Raw genomic sequence first — 24,108 nt, 5'->3', positions numbered from 1 at the left:
GTCCCTTTTAAGGCCGGGGTCACACTTGCGAGTGCAATGCGAGAAACTCACGCGTGTCTCTAGCCTCGATACTCGGGACCGGGTATTGATGCGAGAGACTTGCGTGAGTTTCTCACAATGCACTCGTACGTGTGACCCCGGTCTAAGTAAAAATGTGGCCGCAGATTACTGCCCCAGGCTGTTTTCACACATTGCATTATTGCTGCTTTTTTATGCAAATTTTAAGCTGCGTTTTACAGTACCAGCAAAAACTATGAGATGTCAGAAATCTCATGCACACATTGTTTTTTTCCTGACTAAATTGGAAAACTGCTGCATTTTTGCAAAATGTAGAATGTCACTTTTTTCACCCACAGAAAGCATTGAGCAAGTGCAAAAATACAGGTATCAGGTTTTGGTGCACAAACCTATGGAAGTTGCATCATGGTTGTTTTTTTTGGTGGGGGGATAATTAAACTTTATCAGCATGCAGAAGCGACAATAAAAACGCAGCAAACTTCTTTGTTTTTTTTTAAGTAGCTTCTTTACTGCCACGAAGGCAGCTTTAGCCTGCAGAAAAAAAAACGCAACGTGTGAACATAGCCTAGCAGGGTTCTCCCGCCGGAGAAGCCTGCACCTTCCTGTTAAGGCGGTAAAGTCAGAAGGTAAAGCTGCAGTCTGAGAAGAATTTAGTGCTACTTTCTGCCCAGGAGTCATCTCACCTGCTGGAGACTGCAACAAGGAAGTATAAGGACTGAAAGTCAGTAGAAACCCAACCGGTTACTCCTTTTTCCACTCCGTCACAATGTTATAGTCCCATCACCCTCTGAAAATCTGAACTTATCTTGTCCCTCACTTCCTGCATTTCCAAAGAAACTTTGCTCTATGTAACTACAAATGGATTGAAACATGCAATACTGGTTTCATATGAAAGTAGCAGATCTGAATGTGATGTCTCAAGGGGCCAGTGATGTGGCTAATGACGGTGTTACCTGTGCAGCATCCAGGAGGGCTGCTTACCTGTCCCACTGCATTGGGCGAGTATCCGGAGTCCTTATTGGATGAATGCCCGATGCAAGAAATATATATATATACATACAGCACGGTGGCGCAGTGGATAGCACAGCAGCCTTGCAGCACTGGAGTCCTGGGTTCAAACCCCACCAAGGAGAAACATCTGCAAAGAGTTTGTATGTTCTCTCTGTTTGCGTGGGTTTCCTCCGGGTTCTCCGGTTTCCTCCCACATTCCAAAGACATACTGATAGGGAATTTAGATTGTGAGCCCCAACGGGGATAGTGATGATAATGTGTGCAAACTGTAAAGCGCTGCGGAATATGTTAGCACTATATAAAAATAAAGATTATTATTATTCAGCTCAGTTGCAACTGAGCTGTGAAAAGTCCTTTTTAGACTTAGAAAAAGGTTTCAGGCTTTTTGTCCCTCTCATTTCCCTAAATCCAAATATTCATCCAACCCTCAGAAACACGATAGCAGCTGTTTACGTCCTTGATACAGGTAACACCACCATTTAGCACAGCACTTCCATCACTGGCCCCCTATCTGTATGCAAGCACAGGGAGAACATACAAACTCCGTGCAGATGTCATCCATGGTGGGATTTGAACCCTGGACTCCCATGCTGCAGAGCACCAGTGCTTTCCACTGAGCCACCTTGCTGCTCGGAAGATACCATTTGGCAAAGTCATTGATATTGCTGCCAGCAGCAATGGGAAGATCAGAAAAAACTAGAATGGTTCCGTTTGCAATTTCGATAGTACACCAATGAGGAGGAATTACTCCGACTTCAGTCAGAGTAGAACTAAGGACCCAAGCATTGAAAGGTAAGGCTAACCACTGAGCCACCACAGCATTACCTGATGGCTAGGTCCTCAATATGCCAATCGGTACCCACCGACAGGTCATGAAAAGGAAGAGCAGGTTTCATTTGAGATCTCTGATTTCATTTTCTAAGATTTGACTGCGAAGGGAGATCTCATTGATCTCAGAGTTGAACTAAGGACCCAAGTGTAGGATGGCAATGGACGTAACCACTAAGCCACCGTGCTGCCTGAGAGTTTATTTCTGGCCAGATCATCAATAGGACACTCAGCATTTATGGGAAGGTCAGAAAAAAACTAAAGCAGGTACCATTACAATCACTGACTACAATTTCTAAAGTACACCTGAGAGGAGGAATCTCATTGTCCTCAGAGTTGAACCCAGGGCACCAGCTTTGGACAGCAGCAGTGCTAATTACTGGGCCATCATGTTGCCTGAGTGCTAACTTTTGGGTAAGTCATCTATATGACTCCCGGCACCTATGGGAAGGTCAGGAAAAATAGACATAGCTGCCCAACACATCTAACCAATCTGTTCATTGTTTTCAATTTCTAAAGTGAGGTGGAAAGAAGAGTGTACCTATAGTCTCAGGGAAGGCAGAGAAAACTGGCTATAGATGAGGAGGAGAGGAAATAAGTGCAGGATAGAAGCTCTGCTAATATATGACCTAATGTATGTAGACAGGCGCACACCCTGCCTATATTGCAGGGAGAGACACTCCCACAAAAGAAAAGTCAAATTTCATATCAGGGGGTCAGCAAAGGAGAAATGGAAGATTAGAGACTGAATTATACTTGGTGCAACTTACCCACTGATATCTAAAATGCATTTATTTTGTGTTGAATGTATACATGTCGGTTCTTATTCCTGTACAGGTCTGCTCACTGTTCTACACACGCTGACCACCGGAAGGCGCTCTCCCCTTCTGCAGAGATTTGCTGAGTTTTTTTTATTTCCTGTCTTCCTGATCTTCAGTGTTTCTGTCACAAGACTATGAGGTCATTGTGGAATTACAGAAGGAGGGTCACTGGTAACTGCACCTACCGCAGGCGAGAGCTTCGTACATTCCTTCCAGAACACTTCTCTTGTATCTTCAGTCCTCCTACTGCGAATTGCACAAACGCCAGCATAAGAAATGCAATCAACGCTGCATGAAAACGCCAACATTTTGCTACAATGTATCCTGCGGAGACATAAAGGGAAACCTAATAAAATATTCCCTTATTCCGTCACTGCATTTCCTGCGAATGTCACCCGACCAGACAGGAATGCTTTCACATGGATGTAATGTATGTATGTTGCAGCTGTACTGATGACAGCAACATGAAAGGTCTATATGAATGTAGAAAGGCCTGGCCACGTCCACAGCAGCACACGCACACTGCAGCACACACACACTGCAGCGCGCCTGCATTCCTTTCTATTTAAGGATGACTCTGCAGAACCTTTGGCTCACACAGCTGCATGTAAAAGGGGGTCTCATACCAGCCACCCATTCCTAAATAAGTTTGTGCCGGAGTGCTGGCATTTCCCTCGTAAAGCCTAAACTACACAAGAGCCTTTCGGTAGAGCTGCGCATCATCATCTGCGCCAAATGGAGGCAATTTCTCCTATCGGGACACTTTAAGGCCGGGATGAAACATTGCACCAAAATTCTAAACAAGCGCACAAAACCTTATTCACAAATAGAGCAAAAAGTCCATAGAGGAGTGAAGCATATGATCAAGGCCACACTGAGTCTGATGCACAGTTTCTTAAGATATTAGGATGTGGTCTTATCAGAACTAGTGATGAGCGAATATACTCGTTACTCGAGATTTCTGCCATTTATTCCATAGCGCTTTACATGTGAGGAGGGGTATACATAATAAAAACAAGTACAATAATCTTAATCAGTACAAGTCACGACTGGTACATCATGCCCTGTTATAATGGTATCTTCCCCTAAAAGTTTGGCTTTCTGAGTATTATCTGGTGCCTTATTAAGGCTACGTTCACATTTGCGTTGTGCGGTGCTGCGTCGGCGACGCAACGCACAACGCAAACCAAAATGCATGCAAAACGCATTGTTTTGCGACGCATGCGTCCTTTTTTGGCATGATTTTGGACGCAAAAAAATGCAAGTTGCTGCGTCCTCTGCGCCCTGACGCGTGCGTCAAAAAAGACGCATGCGTCACAAAACGCAACGCATGTCCATGCGCCCCCATGTTAAATATTGGGGCGCATGACGCATGCGTCGCCGCGGCTGCGCCCGACGCAGCCCGGCAGAACGCAAATGTGAACGTAGCCTAAGTCACCATCCAATGGCACACAGACTAAGGGTAACTCCACTCTAAGGAGCTGTTGCCAGTCTTCTAAATGTTATGGCCTCAGATGGTAAAAATGGACACACACATGATTCTGATGGAAAACACTGATGACACCGTTTTTTCACGTACGTGTTTCATATGGACGTGTGCGGAAGGCCCCTAAAGGAGGTTTTCAGGGATCTTGAGATTGGCGGCCTCTTCTGAAAAGTGAAAGGGGCCAAGATGCAAAACCAGGTCCAGCCATTGCCAAATGTGCAGCATGTGCCTGACTAGCCATGAATGGGGCATGCAGCCCCTTTAACCCACTGACCACTATCTCAGGCCTGCACCAATCTGATATTGATGACACCATGTTCCCACATGTGAATATGGTACTTTTCTAGCTGCATTTTTTATGTAGATATCAGCATCAAAATTCACTACAGCAATCCGTTGTGATTATGTTTTTGCTGCCTTTTTATCCTATTTTAACCCGTTTTAGTGCATATTTTTAGACACATTTTTAGTTCAGAACTTAAATAAAAGGCACTTGAGGTTTTTACATGCATTTCTTCACCCTCCCTATAGACGCCTATAAGTGCACCAACATTGGAAACTTCCACTCATGCCCAAGCACAGTGGGCTAGAGTTTTCATAAAATCACATCCACTTTGCTTGAACTGTTAAACGCATCAGAAAAAAAAGATGCAGTGGAAATAAAATGAAGCATTTACGCAATGTGGGAACATGGCTTATATGAATGAGGCTGTTGATATTATCAAAGGGATGCACATCATGGAAGACACACAAAGCGTGTAAGTGCCATTACACAGGAGCACCCATGCCTTTGCTTACCCAGAGGAGCAGATATCGTGCAGTTAAGGGCATCCGTGACTTATAGTCTAGTATTTTTTTTAGTGGGATGAGTGTCGGAAATCTGGATGAATTCCAGTTCTGAGAACATGCAGATACAAGCTGAAGACTATAGGTCTACTGGCCCTTTAATTACAGACAGAGGCTGCATGTATGCATGTACAGCTCTGCTCCAACTGTCCAGGATTTATTTTCTAGCAATATATATCAAATATCTATTATTTCTCTGAGTTCTAGCAATTATCACCCACCAGTCGCCGGCCACCCTTAGTCAACATTTTCTCTGTGGTTAGAGTTCAATCAGGAAAAGCTCCCAAACAACCGGAGGGACACAAATCCCCGGAGAGGAATGTTTTTGTTGAAAAGTTCAAGGATTTAAAGTACGGTAAGAAGAAAAGTTTTATCCAAATAAAGATATGTGGCAAAGAGCGGCAGAGCCGGATCAGGACTCGGACCCATAGAGAGCCACTGACTCGTGTATAAAGGGCATCGAAACCAGCAGGATAAACTCAGAGTCAATGAATAACTTTAGGTTTGGTCACAATGTGTAAAGTTCACACAGCAGATTATGGGACTGTACAGTGTGAGCTCAGCTGGGACATTATAGGACTGACGGATTTACTAACATAAGGCCCAATGTCAGACATCAATACAGCAGCCAAAAAAAAGTTGGAAGCACCAATCAAAACTCTTCCTATTAATTTTTATGGCAAATCCACTTTATTAATCATGATATTCTTTCCCTTAAAATATTTGTAAAAATGAATGATGGGAAAAAAAAAGTGCATGTCACTTCTTTGAAGCAGATCCTGACAGAATCCAGTCCAAACTGGTGCTGTCCAGTCAAAAGGCTGAAAAAAAAATAAAAAATGTATATATATATATATATATATATATATATATATATATATATATATATATATATATATATATATATATATATATCTCTTCCTAAAATTGAGCATTTACTGAAGCTTTTTCTGCTTTAAAAACTCGTGATTTACAAATTACTTAAAAAAAAAAAAAACCTAAGTGTGAACACAGCCTAAGGACAAATACCTAAAAAAAAACAAAAAAAAAAACGAAGTGTGAACACAGCCTAAGGACAAATACCTAAAAAAAAAAAAAAAAAAAACGAAGTGTGAACACAGCCTAATAAGGACTGGCTGGTAACTGGAATTTGCACAGTATTGCTTAGGGCGCAGATGGCCGCATAAAACGGACCAAGTTGTAAACGCAGTACATGGACTGGACCCGAGCGTGACAGTCCATGTATTTCTATGCAGCCATCACGCTCGGGTCAGCAGGTAGCTTTCCATAGACTCTGCTAGTAACGTGCACGTTTGTTTTGACAAGGCGTCCATGTCAATTCCATAATAAAGGTGCTGATCGGCATCCGCCATAACCTTCCAATGTTGCTTATCTAAGATGAAGATTGTTGCTTTGCCCAAAGGGTAAAATAAAATATATATATATATTTTTCAGCCAGAAACAGCACTACCCTTATCTACAGGCCGCCTCTGGTATTGCAGTAAACAAGAATGGCGCCCTCTCTAAAAAAAAAAAATTAAAAAAAGGATTTTTCAGTGTGATCCTGATAAAAACATGACATAAGAGCAAATCACGGGTGTGTCACTGCTGTATTCTTCGTGTCACTGCAGTTTGCCAGCCATGGTAAATGTCGCTCCGCCAGTAAAGCACCCTCTGGACTTAGCGGACAGGTGTGTCCAGGCGACCTACAATGTTTTCGAAAAATGTTAACACTTCATGTGAAAATTGACACAAAAATGCACTTATAAAACACAAAGGGGCCATTCTTCTACACATCTAAATAGCACCAACATATTCCACAGCACTGCAGGGGAAGAGTATAACCCACATGCTGCCTATAGGGGTACAGCCACAGCCGAAAAGGACGGCCGTGAGATCATTAAAGGGATATTCTCACTACATTTGCAGCATATCCCTCTGATAGATGTGGGACCTGCACCTTTCTCAGGAATGTGGGTCTCTCCCCCCCTGGGGCGGCTCCGGGTTTTTGCAGGCGACAGAAGCCCAATAGACTCAGCATTGCTGTTATTCTTTCTCACCTTCCAATAACTTTTTTTCTCAAGTTGTATGGGACTTTTTTTTTAGTCCGTATGTCTTTCCGGGGCGTCAAAACGACAAATCTGCATGTCCTGGGTACCCAATGTTAAAGATAAGTACGCAGGACACACGCAGAAGTATGCAGGACTTAACAGTGGACGTACGCAGCCCTCCGCAGAGCCACCGAACGCCTATGTGCAGCGCCACTAATGCCAACGATTGGCTGCAGCGCTGTTAATGTGACTTCAGCATGGCAAACATTATCAGACACTGGCAGCAGCGGTGGAGGCCCCTAATAATTAGATAACAGCCACTGATTAGTTGTTTTTTTACAAGTATTCTTTCAAAACCCACTTTCCCTCCTGCACTCAGCGCAGTAAGGGTTAACTGGTATTTTATGAGCAGCACTCTCAGGCTGCCGATTACAGGGCAGGTAGGGACTAAGTCCTGCAGCACAGCCCGGGCTTGGCCGCCTATTTCTAGAAGCTTCTTCCCGGCTCAGCCCTCACACGACCTCTGAGGCGGCTACAAAGTTACCCACTCGTCACAAAGCGGAAGTACTTTTTTTTTTTCTCCTCCGGGCATGCGCAGAATGTTCTGAGCGGATAACGCATGCGTGATAGAAGCCGAGCTCCTGCAGCGATAGAGGCAAGTAGACCAAGCGGTGGTGCGCATGCGCTTGTGTGCAACACAAGAAACCACGTGACAACATGTTGTTTTTTTTTTTTCTTGTTTTTTTTTCTTGCAATTTCTCAGTAATTTATTAATTATAATAATAATAATTATTTTTTTTTATATTGCAATTTAGGATTTGGTTGATTTAGAACAGAACCAGTGAACTTTACACTATAATCTGTGCAAAAGGGGCCTTCTTCGAATATACCTTTATTAACATATGCAAATGAGATGGTAATGAGACAGGTTACATTTAATCCAGTAAATTCCAATAGGAAAAAAATAAAATAATTATATATATATATATATATATATATATATATATATATATATATATATATATATATATATATATACACTTCTGCATAATAAGCCAGTTTTACAGTGAAGAAAGATTATTTTTAGGGTGCATAGAAGATACGATCAGACGAAAATTAAAGGGATACGTCCAGACGATCTTAGTCCAGTCCGGCTGTATGGGTCATAGTACGATGAGAAAAATGACGCCTGTCCCGTAGGAATCCGATGTGTCGGCGCTGAGAAATCCAGCTTTGAAGCCACATGCAAATTAGCCTGATGATACAATGGGGGTGTGTCAATATCATAGACACGCCCCCGAGCTTATAGACACACCCACAGGGCGCTTCCAGACTACGTTGCATGTGATTTCTCTGCGCTGACACATCGGATTCCTACAAGACAGGCGTCATTTTATTCAGGTTTTTTTTTTTTTATTCTCGTCGTTCGTGTGCTTAAAAATAAAAAAAATAAAAAATAATTGTAAAATAAAGCAAATGCCATTTATTTCACATTTATCCTGCGCTACTTTCATTTTTTTTTTTAATTATTTCATCTGTGTCTCTAAAGCCAATAACCGCACTGATTAGTGATGTGACTAATGCATTCTTGCTGCAACAATGGATCATCGTCTGGGGGTGAAGTGTTCCCAGGTATGTGCTCACGGCGATCTACAGGCACGGCCTGGAAATGAGTAATAAGCCCATGATATGTCGCCATCATCTGCAGCGCTCGAAGGCGAAGCATTGTGCCCAGCCGCAGATCCATCCAGCCTCCAAATAACCAAAGCCTTGTGCATAGAAGACACGAGTGACCAGGGGATGAATGCTTCTGTCCCATAAGGGTTGGCCAAGATTAGAAAAACTTATTTCAGGAACAGCGCCACCTCTGACCATGGGTTGTGTCTGGCATTGCAGCTCAGCTCCATACTTTTCAATGAGGCTTTGTTGCAATACCAGACACAACCCATGGTGGCGCTATTTCTAATGTTAGGGACATCCCAGAAAAACAAATTATTCTGATCAGGGTGGCATCTGTTTTTTCCGACATGGAATGAGAACAAAAACAAGTTTCTCCATTCTGTGAAAATCTGAGTATTTTTTATGGCCCCATTTACAATTTTTTAGCTGATACTGGGATCTAAAAATTGGATGTTTCCATTTTTTTTTTCTGGGAAAAGAAACGGACACGTACACAGCCCCGTAAAATAGTTTGTTTACTTGCTTAACTGTATGTATTTGGGGCTAAAAATCATTTTTGTAGTTAAACCTCATTAACAGTGTTGCTCCGTTTGCCTCCTATAGCCTCACTGTGCCGCACTGTATTATGCTGGCTGCGGAACGAGTCAACTAAGAATCTGTTAGTGAGCTCGTTTCATAGTTTAATGGTGACGTTTTTAACTCTTATTTGTATTTTTCTAAGCTCCTCTCGGATGATTTAAACACTTATGGTCCAGGGGAACAAAGAGCCTGTAAAAAAAAAAAATGGTGTGGCATTTTTAAATGAAACCCAATTGAAAAAAAATAAAATAATCTAATCCGAGGCAAAATATAAGGACCATATACTGTGACACGTGGAGCCCTGCGCTGTGGATAGATTCCGCCCTACAGATCCAGAGCTTTTCCAAACACAAGCATGCAGCAAAGCTGAAAATCCGCAGAATGCCACAATCTTCGGCGCAGATGGGGGATTTTGAAACGACCATTGGAAATCTGCTACATCTGAACTTGTCCTTACAGTCATCATATTCTCATTTCCTATGGAAAACTCCCATTTAAGGTGACACTTTGCGATATGAAATGTCGCATAATTAAACCGCGGAGAAGCCGTTGGCCGCGCGGAGACAGGGTTTCTGTATTTGCCTGACACAGACTGCGGCTGCTTCTAGCTGTAACCCCAGCGCCTGCGATCAAAGATTCATGAGAGCAGAATCTGCCGCTCCTTATCTCCCCTCTCACAGACAATGGACGTATAAAGCCCCACATATATAGCCCCATATATAAAGCCCCACAATTATAGCCCCATATATATAGCCCCACATATATAGCCCCACATATATAGCCCCATATATAAAGCCCCACAATTATAGCCCCATATATATAGCCCCACATATATAGCCCCACATATATAGTCCCACATATATAGTCCCACATATATAGCCCATATATAAAGCCCCACAATTATAGCCCCCATATATAGCCCCACATATATAGCCCCACATATATAGCCCCATATATAAAGCCCCACATATATAGCCCCATATATAAAGCCCCACATATATAGTCCCACATATATAGCCCCACATATATAGCCCCATATATAAAGCCCCACATATATAGCCCCATATATAAAGCCCCACAATTATAGCCCCCATATATAGCCCCACATATAAAGCCCCATATATAAAGCCCCACAATTATAGCCCCATATATATAGCCCCACATATATAGCCCCACATATATAGCCCTATATATAAAGCCCCACAATTATAGCCCCATATATATAGCCCCACATATATAGCCCCACATATATAGCCCCACATATAAAGCCCCACATATATAGCCCCACATATAAAGCCCCACAATTATAGCCCCATATATATAGCCCCACATATATAGCCCCACATATATAGCCCCATATATAAAGCCCCACATATATAGCCCCATATATAAAGCCCCACAATTATAGCCCCATATATATAGCCCCACATATATAGCCCCACATATATAGCCCCACATATATAGCCCCACATATATAGCCCCACATATAAAGCCCCACATATATAGCCCCATATATAAAGCCCCACAATTATAGCCCCATATATATAGCCCCACATATATAGCCCCACATATATAGTCCCACATATATAGTCCCACATATATAGCCCATATATAAAGCCCCACAATTATAGCCCCCATATATAGCCCCACATATAAAGCCCCATATATAAAGCCCCACAATTATAGCCCCCATATATAGCCCCACATATATAGCCCCACATATAAAGCCCCATATATAAAGCCCCACATATATAGCCCCATATATAAAGCCCCACAATTATAGCCCCATATATATAGCCCCACATATATAGCCCCACATATATAGCCCCACATATATAGCCCCACATATAAAGCCCCACATATATAGCCCCACATATATAGCCCCGCATATATAGCCCCGCATATATAGCCCCGCATATATAGCCCCGCATATAAAGCCCCACATATAAAGCCCCACATATAAAGCCCCACATATAAAGCCCCACATATATAACCCCACATATAAAGCCCCGCATATATAACCCTGCATATATAGCCCCATATATAAAGCCCCACATATAAAGCCCCGCATATATAACCCCTCATATATAGCCCCGCATATATAGCCCCACATATAAAGCCCCACATATAAAGCCCCACATATAAAGCCCCGCATATATAACCCTGCATATAAAGCCCCACATATAAAGCCCCACATATATAATCCCTCATATATAGCCCCGCATATATATAGCCCCGCATATATATAGCCCCGCATATATAGCCCCACATATAAAGCCCCACATATAAAGCCCCACATATAAAGCCCCACAGATAAAGCCCCGCATATATAACCCCACATATAAAGCCCCGCATATATAACCCCACATATAAAGCCCCGCATATATAACCCCACATATAAAGCCCCGCATATATAAAGCCCCGCATATATAACCCCTCATATATAGCCCCACATATATAAAGCCCCGCATATATAAAGCCCCGCATATATAACCCCTCATATATAGCCCCACATATATAAAGCCCCGCATATATAAAGCCCCGCATATATAACCCTGCATATATAGCCCCATATATAAAGCCCCACATATAAAGCCCCGCATATATAAAGCCCCACATATATAACCCCTCATATATAGCCCCACATATATAAAGCCCCGCATATATAAAGCCCCGCATATATAACCCCACATATAAAGCCCCGCATATATAAAGCCCCGCATATATAACCCTGCATATATAGCCCCACATATATAGCCCCATATATAAAGCCCCACATATATAAAGCCCCACATATATAACCCTGCATATATAGCCCCATATATAAAGCCCCACATATATAAAGCCCCACATATAAAGCCCCGCATATATAACCCTGCATATAAAGCCCCGCATATATAACCCCACATATAAAGCCCCGCATATATAAAGCCCCACATATATAAAGCCCCACATATAAAGCCCCGCATATATAACCCTGCATATAAAGCCCCGCATATATAACCCCACATATAAAGCCCCGCATATATAAAGCCCCACATATATAAAGCCCCACATATATAGCCCCACATATATAGCCCCATATATAAAGCCCCCGCTGCAAGGACAATATATATGACACCAGCAACATGATGGGCTGTGTATATGACATCATCATGGTGATCCGTGATGTCATCACTGACACTTGGAGACTTATTTGTGTTCGTTCTATTTAGATAACACGATGTCGATCAGATCATTATTACTGACTTCCGCACCCAGCTTTCCTATGATCCTGAAGGTCAAAGCAATTATTGGACTGTCACTTTAAGCCTTGTATGTAAATCTGCCTTGCGCTATATGTTATGTGCGTGACACAGAGATCAATGATCTTTAAATGTGCTGAGCTTTCACTGCCTCGTGGCGCTGAGAAGAATGGAATTCTCAAGGATAAAAGGATATCCGACCAATCGGATCAGGGGGAGAACAGCGACATCACCGGGATGTGATATTCTCCTGTCTATGTGATCAGCATACTTATATATCATGGGATACAGGATCTGCAGCCGGGCAGAAACCCGCACAAGTACTGCTACTCTCAATATCCAAAACTATCACCCCCAAGTGACCTCCCCGGCTACGAACGGTATGCATAGAGGCCGGATTGAGGCCAAAAAGTCACTTTTTTGGCCTTCGTCTAATGATTTGGGACACTTAAATCGTTAAAATGCACATCAGGTCTATACATTTGGTGAAATGCTCAGACGCAGGGTGCACCCAGTCCAACCTTGTATACAATAGGTCTGAAAAGGGTCGCGGACGCTGTATTGCAGGGGTGGGCAATTAATTTTCTCGAGGGGCCACATGAGAGACCGTGACTGTTGAGGAGGGCCGAACCAATAGGCTGAAATTAATTCTGCTCAGTATTAATATTAACATATTACAGACAAACTTATTGTGAGAACATAGCTTTAAGTATAATAGTAGATAAATCAGTACAAAATGGGCCTATTGCCGTCTATAGGGACCTACAGGTCCATATTACAGGTGTGAGCATAAGACCAAAGTCTTTACACACCTATGGCCTCATTGAGATGTCGAATTTTTCACCAGAAAAAAAAAAAACAACATACCATTTTTAATCGAGGCTTGCACCAGGGCAAACAGGAAGGCTAATGGATGCGCCATTTCTGGGGAGGCTGAGGGCTGGTGTTATTATTATCTGGGAAGGGACCAATATCCATGGCCCCTTCCCAGGCTGTTAATATCAGCATGTAGCTGCCTGCTTAGCCTTTGCTGGTTATTAAAAAATAGGGGGACTCCATGTAGGTTTTTTTTTGTGCCCCCTTTTTAATAGCCAGCAAAGGCTAAGTATACAGCTGTGAGCTGATATTAACAGGCGGAGAAGCTCCATGTTTATTGCCCCCTCCCCAGGCTATTAAGACCAGCTCTCACCTGTCTGCTTTCCCTCAACTGGTTATTAAAAATAAGGGGAACCCTAAGCTTTTTTTTTTTCTTATTATAACAGTATTTATTAGCTAAATACATGTACAGAAAAATACACATGCAAAGATTACAGACCCATATAAAAGCGACCTTAGGAGGATCGTCGGAGGGATCGGTAATTATCATTCCGAGGATCTTCATTGCTAAATCTAAAATGAGAATTTCTGAGGCCACTTGAATCCTCGGCGGTTTCTTCAGACGATCTAATAATTAATATCTGCCAATTCTTAAATGTCAGCCCTGATGTCATCACATATTACGGTCGTAGTCTGAAGTACAGTAAGAGCTTTTTAAAGGGGCGCTAAACCTAAAAGTTGGCAGCTTGTAAAACAGCTGCTAATAAAACTCACACATGTCTGTAAATGTATCTGGAGGTCCTCGTGGCCGGGGATACGGGAGATAAAACAGGGATTTTCCCTGGCTATAATGTCAGGCATCCCACAGACAGAAATGGCTGATAACAGAGAATACTCACATCTGTAAATGTACAGTAGGTAGTGAGTGAGGGGGGAAAGGAATAGAAGTATGTTTAAGACCCCCGTACACATTAGCTGAAAGTCAAACGAATTGGGCATTGATTTTGGCAGGATCGGCCGACCATCTGATGTGTCTGGGGCCTCAAGAGAGATGATGAATGGACAGATATGTCTGACGATCGCTTACTCCTCTCTCCCCATTGAAATCACATAAAACCTCGAGAGAGAGATGGCTATATAGAGTATATGGCCATTCGTCTGCCCTCTCCAGACACATGAATTGGCAGAATTCCCACGTGTTCTGCATGGGGGGAGAGCAGTAAATACATGCTAGACACCTTTGGTGGCAATAAAAGGATTGGGCCTGCAAAAATCCATCTGCCCGATCTGATAGGTGGGAGTTAGAAGACCCTCATTCCTCATTAGGACGGTTCGATCACTCGATTACATTATATACAGGTTTCTCTAGAACAGTTTAGGCTACTTTCGCACTAGCGTCGGATTCGGCCCGTCGCATTGCGTCGGGCCGAGATTCCGACGCTAGTGTTTGCTGCGCCGCACAACGGGTGCAGCGGATGCATTTCTCCGGCGCATTCGCTGCCCCATTGTGAGGTGCGGAGAGGTGGGGGCGGAGTTCCGGCCGCACATGCGCGGTCGGAAAAAGCGGTCCGTCGGCTGCAAAAAACGTTACATTTAACGTTTTCTGCTCCTGGCGGTCCGCCACAACACGGCGCAAACGTCGCAAGACGGTTGCGACGTGTGTCAATACGTCGCAATGCGTCGGTAATGTTAATCTATGGGGCAAAAACGCATCCTGCAAACAACTTTGCAGGATGCGTTTTTTCCCCTAAACGACGCATTGCGACGTATTAAAAAAAAACGCCAGTGTGAAAGTAGCCTTATTGGCATTTGACACATTTTATGCAAATAAAACATCCTCTATTGTTCTCTGGTATCAGACATTTCAGGATGAGAAAAATCTGATGTTAGTCTTCTTCAATACAATAAGTCCATAAAACAACCATCCTCCCCGTGACCATTTTATCTCACATATTTCGGTTTTTGACCCTCTTAGAACGTTTCCATGCCCATATGGCGGTGTTAGGAGCCGGGCGTTTATAGCTGGCCCTTTAAAAGCTGTACATGAAATCAGGTCAATAAACCACAAGCTTTGCTGGGATTCTTATATATCTGCTGATCAGGGATTTCTTTTTAACCCTCTCTCTGCCATTCCCCGTCCCATTGCAGCTGCTCGATCCTATCCGCTGTATAGATTGTGTTCTGCGACTGCATCCACCGTCGGTGAATTAATTGGCGGTGCAGCGTTCAGCCTTATTTTCGCGAGGTGTTATTCTAAAAAAAGGATCTGGAGCAGACTGTTAATTACATGGTGTCACCAGTACTCCATGGTGAGGAGGGCGGGGGTCTGCGCTAATAAGGCACGGAGGGGGGGGGGGGGGACTAATTCATTTTTATCTTAGACGAGATGGTAAGATTTGTTGTGGAACTACAACTCCCAGCATGCCTTCGTAGCCCGGGGCTTTCAAGGCATGCTTGGAGTTGTAGTTTGACACCAGCCTCCTCTGCGTTATATCCAACCTAAATGTGATTCTGAGTTCATCTAAAATCTATATTCCCAATTATACGGGCGGGTTTATACTCTGCAAGTCGTCCCCTGTCAGACTGACGTCCGGATGATTAATTATCGGCCTGAGCACCGCATTTATATGCAGAGATATTTCGCCAAGATGTTCCCAGAATGAAGCCCTCCATGATCCTGCCCCTCCCCCGTCAACCAGTGATCATACGCTACCATAGCAAAAACAGCAACTGGACTGGTGAAGCTACAAGCACATTATTATTTATTTTTTCCACCTATATAGCACCATCATATTCCGCAGCGCTTTACAGACGTTTTCATCACTGTCCCCATTGAGGCTCACAATCTAGAAAATGGAAAACCCATAGGAAACCCACGCAAACAAAACTCCTTGCAGATATTGTCCTTGGTGGGATTTGAACCCAGGACCCCAACGCTGCAAAGCAACAGTGCTAACCACTGAGCCACTGATCTATATATATTATTGTTTAAGGGGTACTTCCGTCTTTCTGTCGGCAACTTCCGTAATGGAAATTCCGCGTCGCTGATTGGTCTCGCCAGCTGCCTGTCATGGCTGCCGTGACCAATCAACGACGGGTACAGTCTGATTAGTCCCTCCCCTACTCCCCTGCAGTCAGTGCCCGGCACCTGCTCCATACTCCCCGCTCCCCTGCAGTCACTGCCCGGCGCCCGCTCCGTAATCCCCTCCGCTCACCGCTCACACAGGGTTAATGCCAGCAGGTACCGCACTCCGTTAACGCTGCTATTAACCCTGTGTGTCCCCAACTTTTTTACTATTGATGCTGTCTATGCAGCATCAATATTAAAAAGATGTAATGTTAAAAATAATAAAAAAACAAAAAACCTGCTATTCTCACCTTCCGTCGTCCGACAATGCGCTCGCGCCTGCCGCCATCTTCCGTTCCCAGAGATGCATTGTGAAATTACCCAGAAGACTTAGCGGTCTCGCGAGACCGCTACGTCATCTGGGTAATTTCGCAATGCATCTCTGGGAACGGAAGATGGTGGCAGCCGCGCGCATCGCCAGAGTTTCGCTGGATCCCACAAGGTGAGTATATAACTATTTTTTATTTTAATTATTATTTTTTTTTTAACAGGGATATGGTGCCCACACTGCTAAATACTACGTGGGCTGTGTTAGATACCGCGTGGCTGCGATATACTACGTGCCCTGTGTTATATACTGCGTAGGCTGTGTGATATACTGCGTGGGCTGTGCTATATACTACGTGCCCGGTGTTATATACTGCGTGGCCTGTGTGATATACTGCGTGGGCTGTGCTATATACTACGTGCCCTGTGTTATATGTTACGTGCCCTGTGTTATATACTGCGTCGCCTGTGTTATATACTGCGTCGCCTAGGTTATATAGTACGTGGGCTGTGTTATATACTGCGTGGGCTGTGCTATATACTACGTGCCCTATGTTATATACTGCGTGGCCTGTGTTATATACTACGTCGCCTGTGTTTTATACTGCATGGCTGCTATATACTGCGTGGGTTGTGTTATATAGTATGTGGGCTGTGTTATATACTGTTTGGGCTGTGTTATATACTGCGTGGCCACTGTTATATACTGCGTGGCCACTGTTATATACTGCGTGGCCTGTATTAACGCATCGGGTACTCTACAATATGTATGTATGTATATAGCAGCCACATAGTATATAGCACAGGCCACGTAGTATTTACTATATACTACGTGGCCTCTGCTATATACTATGTGGCTGCTATATACATACATATTCTAGAATACCCGATGCATTAGAATCGGGTCACCATCTAGTTAGATTATATGATCCTATATACAGGGGCGTAATAAGTGCAGGCTTAGCAATTGCACCCGGAAACTAGAGGGGCCCCAAAGGAAAAGACTGTTACTATTAAAGACCTGTGGGCCCCCCTTTGGAGATTTTGCATTGGAGCCCACAAGCTTCAAGTTAGGCCATCGCCCATATATCATAGCCAATTCGATCCTTCCAGAACATAAGCCCTAAATCCGGGTTCACACAGTGCATATGTAATATTACACATGACATGGAAGCATGCATGGGCCTGTGAGTCTAGGAATCCATTAAATCAGGATGCGTGTATAAAACAAGAAAAAAAAAAGTGTAAAGCAACTAAACCATATATATTAGTCTAATGCACACATCCTTGATGTTCAGAGTCTATAGGATGCTGCGAGTCCATGCTGAACCTCTGACGTGGTTTTTCTCATGGATTCAGAGTCATGTTTTACCACATTTTACTGGTATTTTCATCTAGAGGCACTAAATTGCAATATGGTATAGTGGCACTTTGCATGCCACCATATAGTCTCCACGCACAAGTCATTGCTGTGTGCATGATTCTAAATACAAAGTGCAAAGGATCAATAGATCAACATATACTCCCAGGACTGATCGGGATATATATATGGTTTCCTATGAAATCATTCTTTGGGCTTGTATGTGTTATAAGGAAATTACATTGTAAGTACCACTGCAGACAGGGACCGATTATATACATTGACATGGAATATGATGGCACTATATAACTAGCAATACTAAACAAACAAAAAAAAATATATTTATATCAGCGGTGCATGAATTAGTTTAATTAAAAAAACAAAATTCAATCTGCAGTAGATTTATCCAGCTCTATCCATTTTCCTATGCATTCACAAATGATACCTTTTCAGTGTGACCATCGGTGGAGGGTACAAAGGGTGCTGTTATCTTGCTGAGTCCCTGCAAAGCAGAGTAGGAAACCCCTTGCAATAAAAAAAGAAAAAAAAAGCTGTGACATCTGCTCTGGACTCTGCAGAGTGAAAGGGAGACTGAAACCTTATGGCATTTGCAATGTAAAAATCTCTATATATACACGGAAAAAAAAGGGTGAAACCTTATAGTAATGTATAAAGGAAGGGGTCTGTAACAACCTATTGCTACAACTAGATAGATAGATAGATAGATAGATAGATAGATAGATAGATAGATAGATAGATAGATAGATAGATAGATAGATAATAGTGAATATTAGGAGGATCATGGAGTGTGTAGATTTCATCATGGAGGAATATGACCCAAAAGAAGTAAAAACAAAAATACTGCACTATTAGATACATAGTAAGCAGAACGTAATGTATCATTTGCTATAAATCAGGCAATATCTAAAATAAGTCTCCAAAATGCAGCAGGATTTTTAGATATAGCATAAAATACATAACTATACTACGTGGACATGCATATTCTAGAATACCCGATGCGTTAGAATCGAGCCACCATCTAGTAAAATACATAACTGTGTGCAGATCTATAAGTCAATGACGTCTTGCTAAAGGGAACAAATAAAAGGTGACACAATGTGAAAATATTAAACATTTTATTTACAACAGTTGCAAAATAAAATAATCTTATTGCATATTGATACAGGAAAGATATATATCTTGGTACTGTGTTAGCCAGTAGATAGAAATATATGTTTTCAGTTGGCCATTAAAAAGGTATCAACCACTGAGGACTCTCAATTCTAAATATTTTTCTTATTGCATATTGTCACTTTTGCAAGGAGAATATAGTTTAGAGATCAGAACATATGCAATAGATTGGAGATATGGAGGGGGGGAATAATAATAGGACATTAGATGATGACCCAGTGCTAGCTATGGGAAGGAAAGATCTGGACACTGCAGGTCAAACCGGGGAGGTGGTAGGGTGGGGGTTAACGGTGCCTCACCCGGTGGAAGCCATGCCTCTTCCTGCCACGTAGACCTTCTTGTGTCACCAAAAACCGGATTTCCAAACCCCGGTATATAGGTGAAATATACGTAAAAAAGAATCTAAAAAAATGATACGTGGAAAGCAGGAGCGCAAGGAAAGCAAAATCCAAAAGTGATATAAAGGGGGACGGCGGTATTCCAGTGCACAAAGGAGGAACGTTGGCCATCTATCGGTCCGTCTGTCCGTCCGTCTATCACCACCCTGGGGGGAGGGGGAGGCTCGGTGCCAAGCACGTCCTCATGAGGATGTAAGGCGAGGTTCTATAAAACGCTACATTGTCGCAATCGCACTCATGCCACAAGGTTACAGCTGCGGCAACCACGCGTGACGCAATAATGCAGTTACCCCCCTAATAAAACCGAACAACCTCCCGACCCCCCGGCACCCAACGTCGTCGATGGAAGCTGCAGGTTTCAAAGCAACCTGTAATAAAATCCATAAAGGTGACCGGGCACAGTGCCACCATCCTCAATAGATGAAGGTGGTCACTGACCCCATGCAGAACCCCATTTTGTCCTCCTCCTCCTCATCATATAGATGTTGCAGCAGGTTCCCTTTCAGAGCCCCCCACTCCTGCGTCCAACAGGGGAGGGGGAGCTGTGAGGAAGTGTGAGAAAAACACAGCAGTGGAGGAGGAGGAGGCGTTACAGGAGACCATCCCTCTAAGGTCCCCCTCCACCTCCTCCTCCCAGGAAATAAAGGAGGGGTGATGGCTGAGATCTTGCAGTTTACAATCCCAGTCTGGGGGTTTATGATAAGATCCATGACTGTCAAGCCTCATGGTATTTTTTTTTTTTAGTGCAGGGTAGAGATTGCAGTATTTGCTGCTGCTGTGGAATAGAATTGGGCTTCATAATGGTGGAGCTATCAATATAATATGTAGCATTGAATAATGCAACAACGTTGTTACGTTTAACAAATATTTACAATTAAAATATTTACAATTGAGAGTCCTCAGTGGTTGATACCTTGTAATGGCCGACTGAAAAGATGGTGACAAATCTATCTGCTGGCTAACACGGAACAAGTATAAACTGTAAAGCGCTGCGGAATATGTTGGCACTATATAAAAATTATTATTATTATTAAAGATATTTACCTTTTCTGTACAATTAACGAGACTTTTTCAATGTTTTAGATAAATTGCATCAAACAAAGAAGACAACGGCGTCGGTGATACTTACATAAATACAGATCAGCGGATCCAAGTCCAATATGGGGGTCCGGGTTCTGAATGTCTGCAATATACAAGACCGCCCAGGATGAATATTGCATAAAACTAATATTCTCAGTGTGTAAATTCATTGCAGCCAATAGGCTGCCATGTCTGCGGACATTGCTTCTTCCGGAAGGTTCTCTACACTTGCATTAAGACCATAAGGCGGCACAGAGTCCCAGTGGGAATATACTGTGACCCTGAAGCCTCTGTGTGACATGGGGGGTCTTACAGTCAGAAGCATTTATCCACTTGATGGTTGAAAAATACTAAATTGATGGGGGTCTGACCACTGTGACACCGATGGGGGGCTGACCACTGTGTGACACCGATGGGGGTCTGACCACTGTGACACCAACGGGGGTCTGACCACTGTGTGACACCGATGGGGGTCCGACCACTGTGACACCGATGGGGGTCTGAGCACTGTGACACCGATGGGGGTCTGACCACTGTGACACACCGATGGGGGTCTGACAACTGTGATACCGATGGGTGTCTGACAACTGTGATACCGATGGGGGGCTGAGCACTGTGACACCGATGGGGGTCTGAGCACTGTGACACCGATGGGGGTCTGAGCACTGTGACACCGATGGGGGGCTGAGCACTGTGACACCGATGGGGGTCTGACCACTGTGATACCGATGGGGGTCTGACCACTGTGATACCGATGGGGGGGCTGAGCACTGTGACACCGATGGGGGGCTGACCACCGTGACACCGATGGGGGTCTGACCACCGTGACACCGATGCAGATCTGACCACCGTGACACCGATGGGGGTCTGACCACTGTGTGACACCGATGGGGGTCTGACCACTGTGACACCGATGGGGGTCTGACCACTGTGACACCGATGGGGGTCTGACCACTGTGACACCGATGGGGGTCTGACCACTGTGACACCGATGGGGGGCTGACAACTGTGATACCGATGGGGGGCTGAGCACTGTGACACCGATGGGGGTCTGACCACTGTGACACCGATGGGGGGCTGAGCACTGTGACACCGATGGGGGGCTGAGCACTGTGACACCGATGGGGGTCTGAGCACTGTGACACCGATGGGGGGCTGAGCACTGTGACACCGATGGGGGGCTGAGCACTGTGACACCGATGGGGGGGCTGAGCACCGTGACACCGATGGGGGGCTGACCACCGTGACACCGATGGGGGTCTGACCACCGTGACACCGATGCAGATCTGACCACCGTGACACCGATGGGGGTCTGACCACTGTGACACCGATGGGGGTCTGAACACTGTGACACCGATGGGGGTCTGAACACTGTGTGACACCGATGGGGGTCTGACCACTGTGACACCGATGGGGGTCTGACCACTGTGACACCGATGGGGGTCTGAACACTGTGTGACACCGATGGGGGTCTGAACACTGTGACACCGATGGGGGTCTGACCACTGTGACACCGATGGGGGTCTGACCACTGTGACACCGATGGGGGGCTGACAACTGTGATACCGATGGGGGGCTGAGCACTGTGACACCGATGGGGGTCTGAGCACTGTGACACCGATGGGGGTCTGACCACTGTGACACCGATGGGGGTCTGAGCACTGTGACACCGATGGGGGGCTGAGCACTGTGACACCGATGGGGGTCTGACCACTGTGACACCGATGGGGGTCTGACCACTGTGACACCGATGGGGGTCTGACCACTGTGACACCGATGGGGGGCTGAGCACTGTAACACCGATGGGGGGCTGAGCACTGTGACACCGATGGGGGGCTGAGCACTGTGACACCGATGGGGGTCTGACCACTGTGATACCGATGGGGGGCTGAGCACTGTGACACCGATGGGGGGCTGACCACCGTGACACCGATGCAGATCTGACCACCGTGACACCGATGGGGGTCTGACCACCGTGACACCGATGGGGGTCTGACCACTGTGACACCGATGGGGGTCTGAACACTGTGACACCGATGGGGGGCTGACCACTGTGACACCGATGGGGGTCTGAGCACTGTGACACCGATGGGGGTCTGAGCACTGTGACACCGATGGGGGTCTGAGCACTGTGACACCGATGGGGGTCTGAGCACTGTGACACCGATGGGGGTCTGAGCACCGTGACACCGATGGGGGTCTGACCACTGTGACACCGATGGTCTCCAGCTTGGCCCTTTTTAGTCAATACTATGAACTCTGAATGGAGCAGAGGGGGGGGGGGGGGGGGGCATATTCCATCATCTAAGGGTTGGGGTGGGGGGACACGCACAACTGGGGGGGTCAAGCTCCATCGGCAGCCTGTTCTCACCCCTCCAACCAACAGTCTGGGGATGGAAGGAATAGGATTTCCTATCCTGGAGACTGGCAGCGGTCCGATCCCCACTGACCAAGTATTTATCACTCACCCTCATATTTATTTTCATAAATCCCCTATGAAATTAAAGGGGGCCTAAAGCGTGGCCATAAATGTCTGCTGGATGCCGGCGTATGACCACAAGAAGGTGGACACGTGATGGCGCCTCCGTCGATCTCTCCATTCATTCTTATAGGAATTTTGAATAATTATCAATGGAGAGAGGTGGCACCAGCAACCTTCACTGGTGGTTTGCTGCAGGAACCATCCCTTTAAGAAGAAAACTAAATCAGAGGTAAAATAAGGGGCTATAGCGGGATCCTACCGCTCCGTATGTCCATAAACCAGAATCTGATAATCTACCACTTGTCGGGTGACACCGATACTTAAAGGGGTTGTCCAGCGAAAACAAGTTATCACCTATGTACCGGATACGGATCGGTGGGGGTCTGCTGGTACCTGTACCGATCCCAGTTACAAGCTATGGCCCCCTTCATTCTATATGTGGCTGCCAGAAAGGCTGAGCAGTGACTGAATGGAGCGTTGGTCAGACGTGTGCGGTACCGCTCCATTCTAATTGATCATGAACAACAAGTTATCGTTTATCCCATAGCTAACAACCCCTTTAATTAATGGAGTAAACTAAAAAAAAAGATAATTCTATCCACATGCCGTATTTTGGCCCATTACATATACACACATAGTCACACGTCTACAGACACACAGCGCTCAGCGGATACGTGCGCTCTCCTCCCCGCCTCTCCTCCTACTGTGGGAAAACAGCTCTCGGCGCGGGTAGGCACTGCATCGCGTGACACCCTGTGATGATTGACATCATCCACCGCCCAGTAGGCGGCGAGCTGGGCTCTGTCCAACCAATAGAACGCA

At 44.8% G+C, this 24,108-nt stretch overlaps 1 long non-coding RNA gene across 1 annotated transcript; it reads right to left on the bottom strand.

Moving 5' to 3' along the window:
• Nucleotides 1–2,623: 2,623 nt before the first annotated feature.
• Nucleotides 2,624–23,985, bottom strand: LOC138647447 (uncharacterized). Its single transcript, XR_011314975.1, has 4 exons — nt 23,921–23,985; nt 20,854–20,907; nt 18,581–18,660; nt 2,624–3,002 (listed from the first exon to the last, which is right to left on the bottom strand). It is a non-coding gene; the product is annotated as an uncharacterized lncRNA (long non-coding RNA).
• Between the last annotated feature and the right edge of the window lie 123 nt (nt 23,986–24,108).

Source organism: Ranitomeya imitator, chromosome 8, assembly GCF_032444005.1.
Source record: "Ranitomeya imitator isolate aRanImi1 chromosome 8, aRanImi1.pri, whole genome shotgun sequence".
In the NCBI taxonomy this organism is placed as follows: Eukaryota; Metazoa; Chordata; class Amphibia; order Anura; family Dendrobatidae; genus Ranitomeya; species Ranitomeya imitator.
This window is presented reverse-complemented; position numbering and strand designations above follow the sequence as displayed.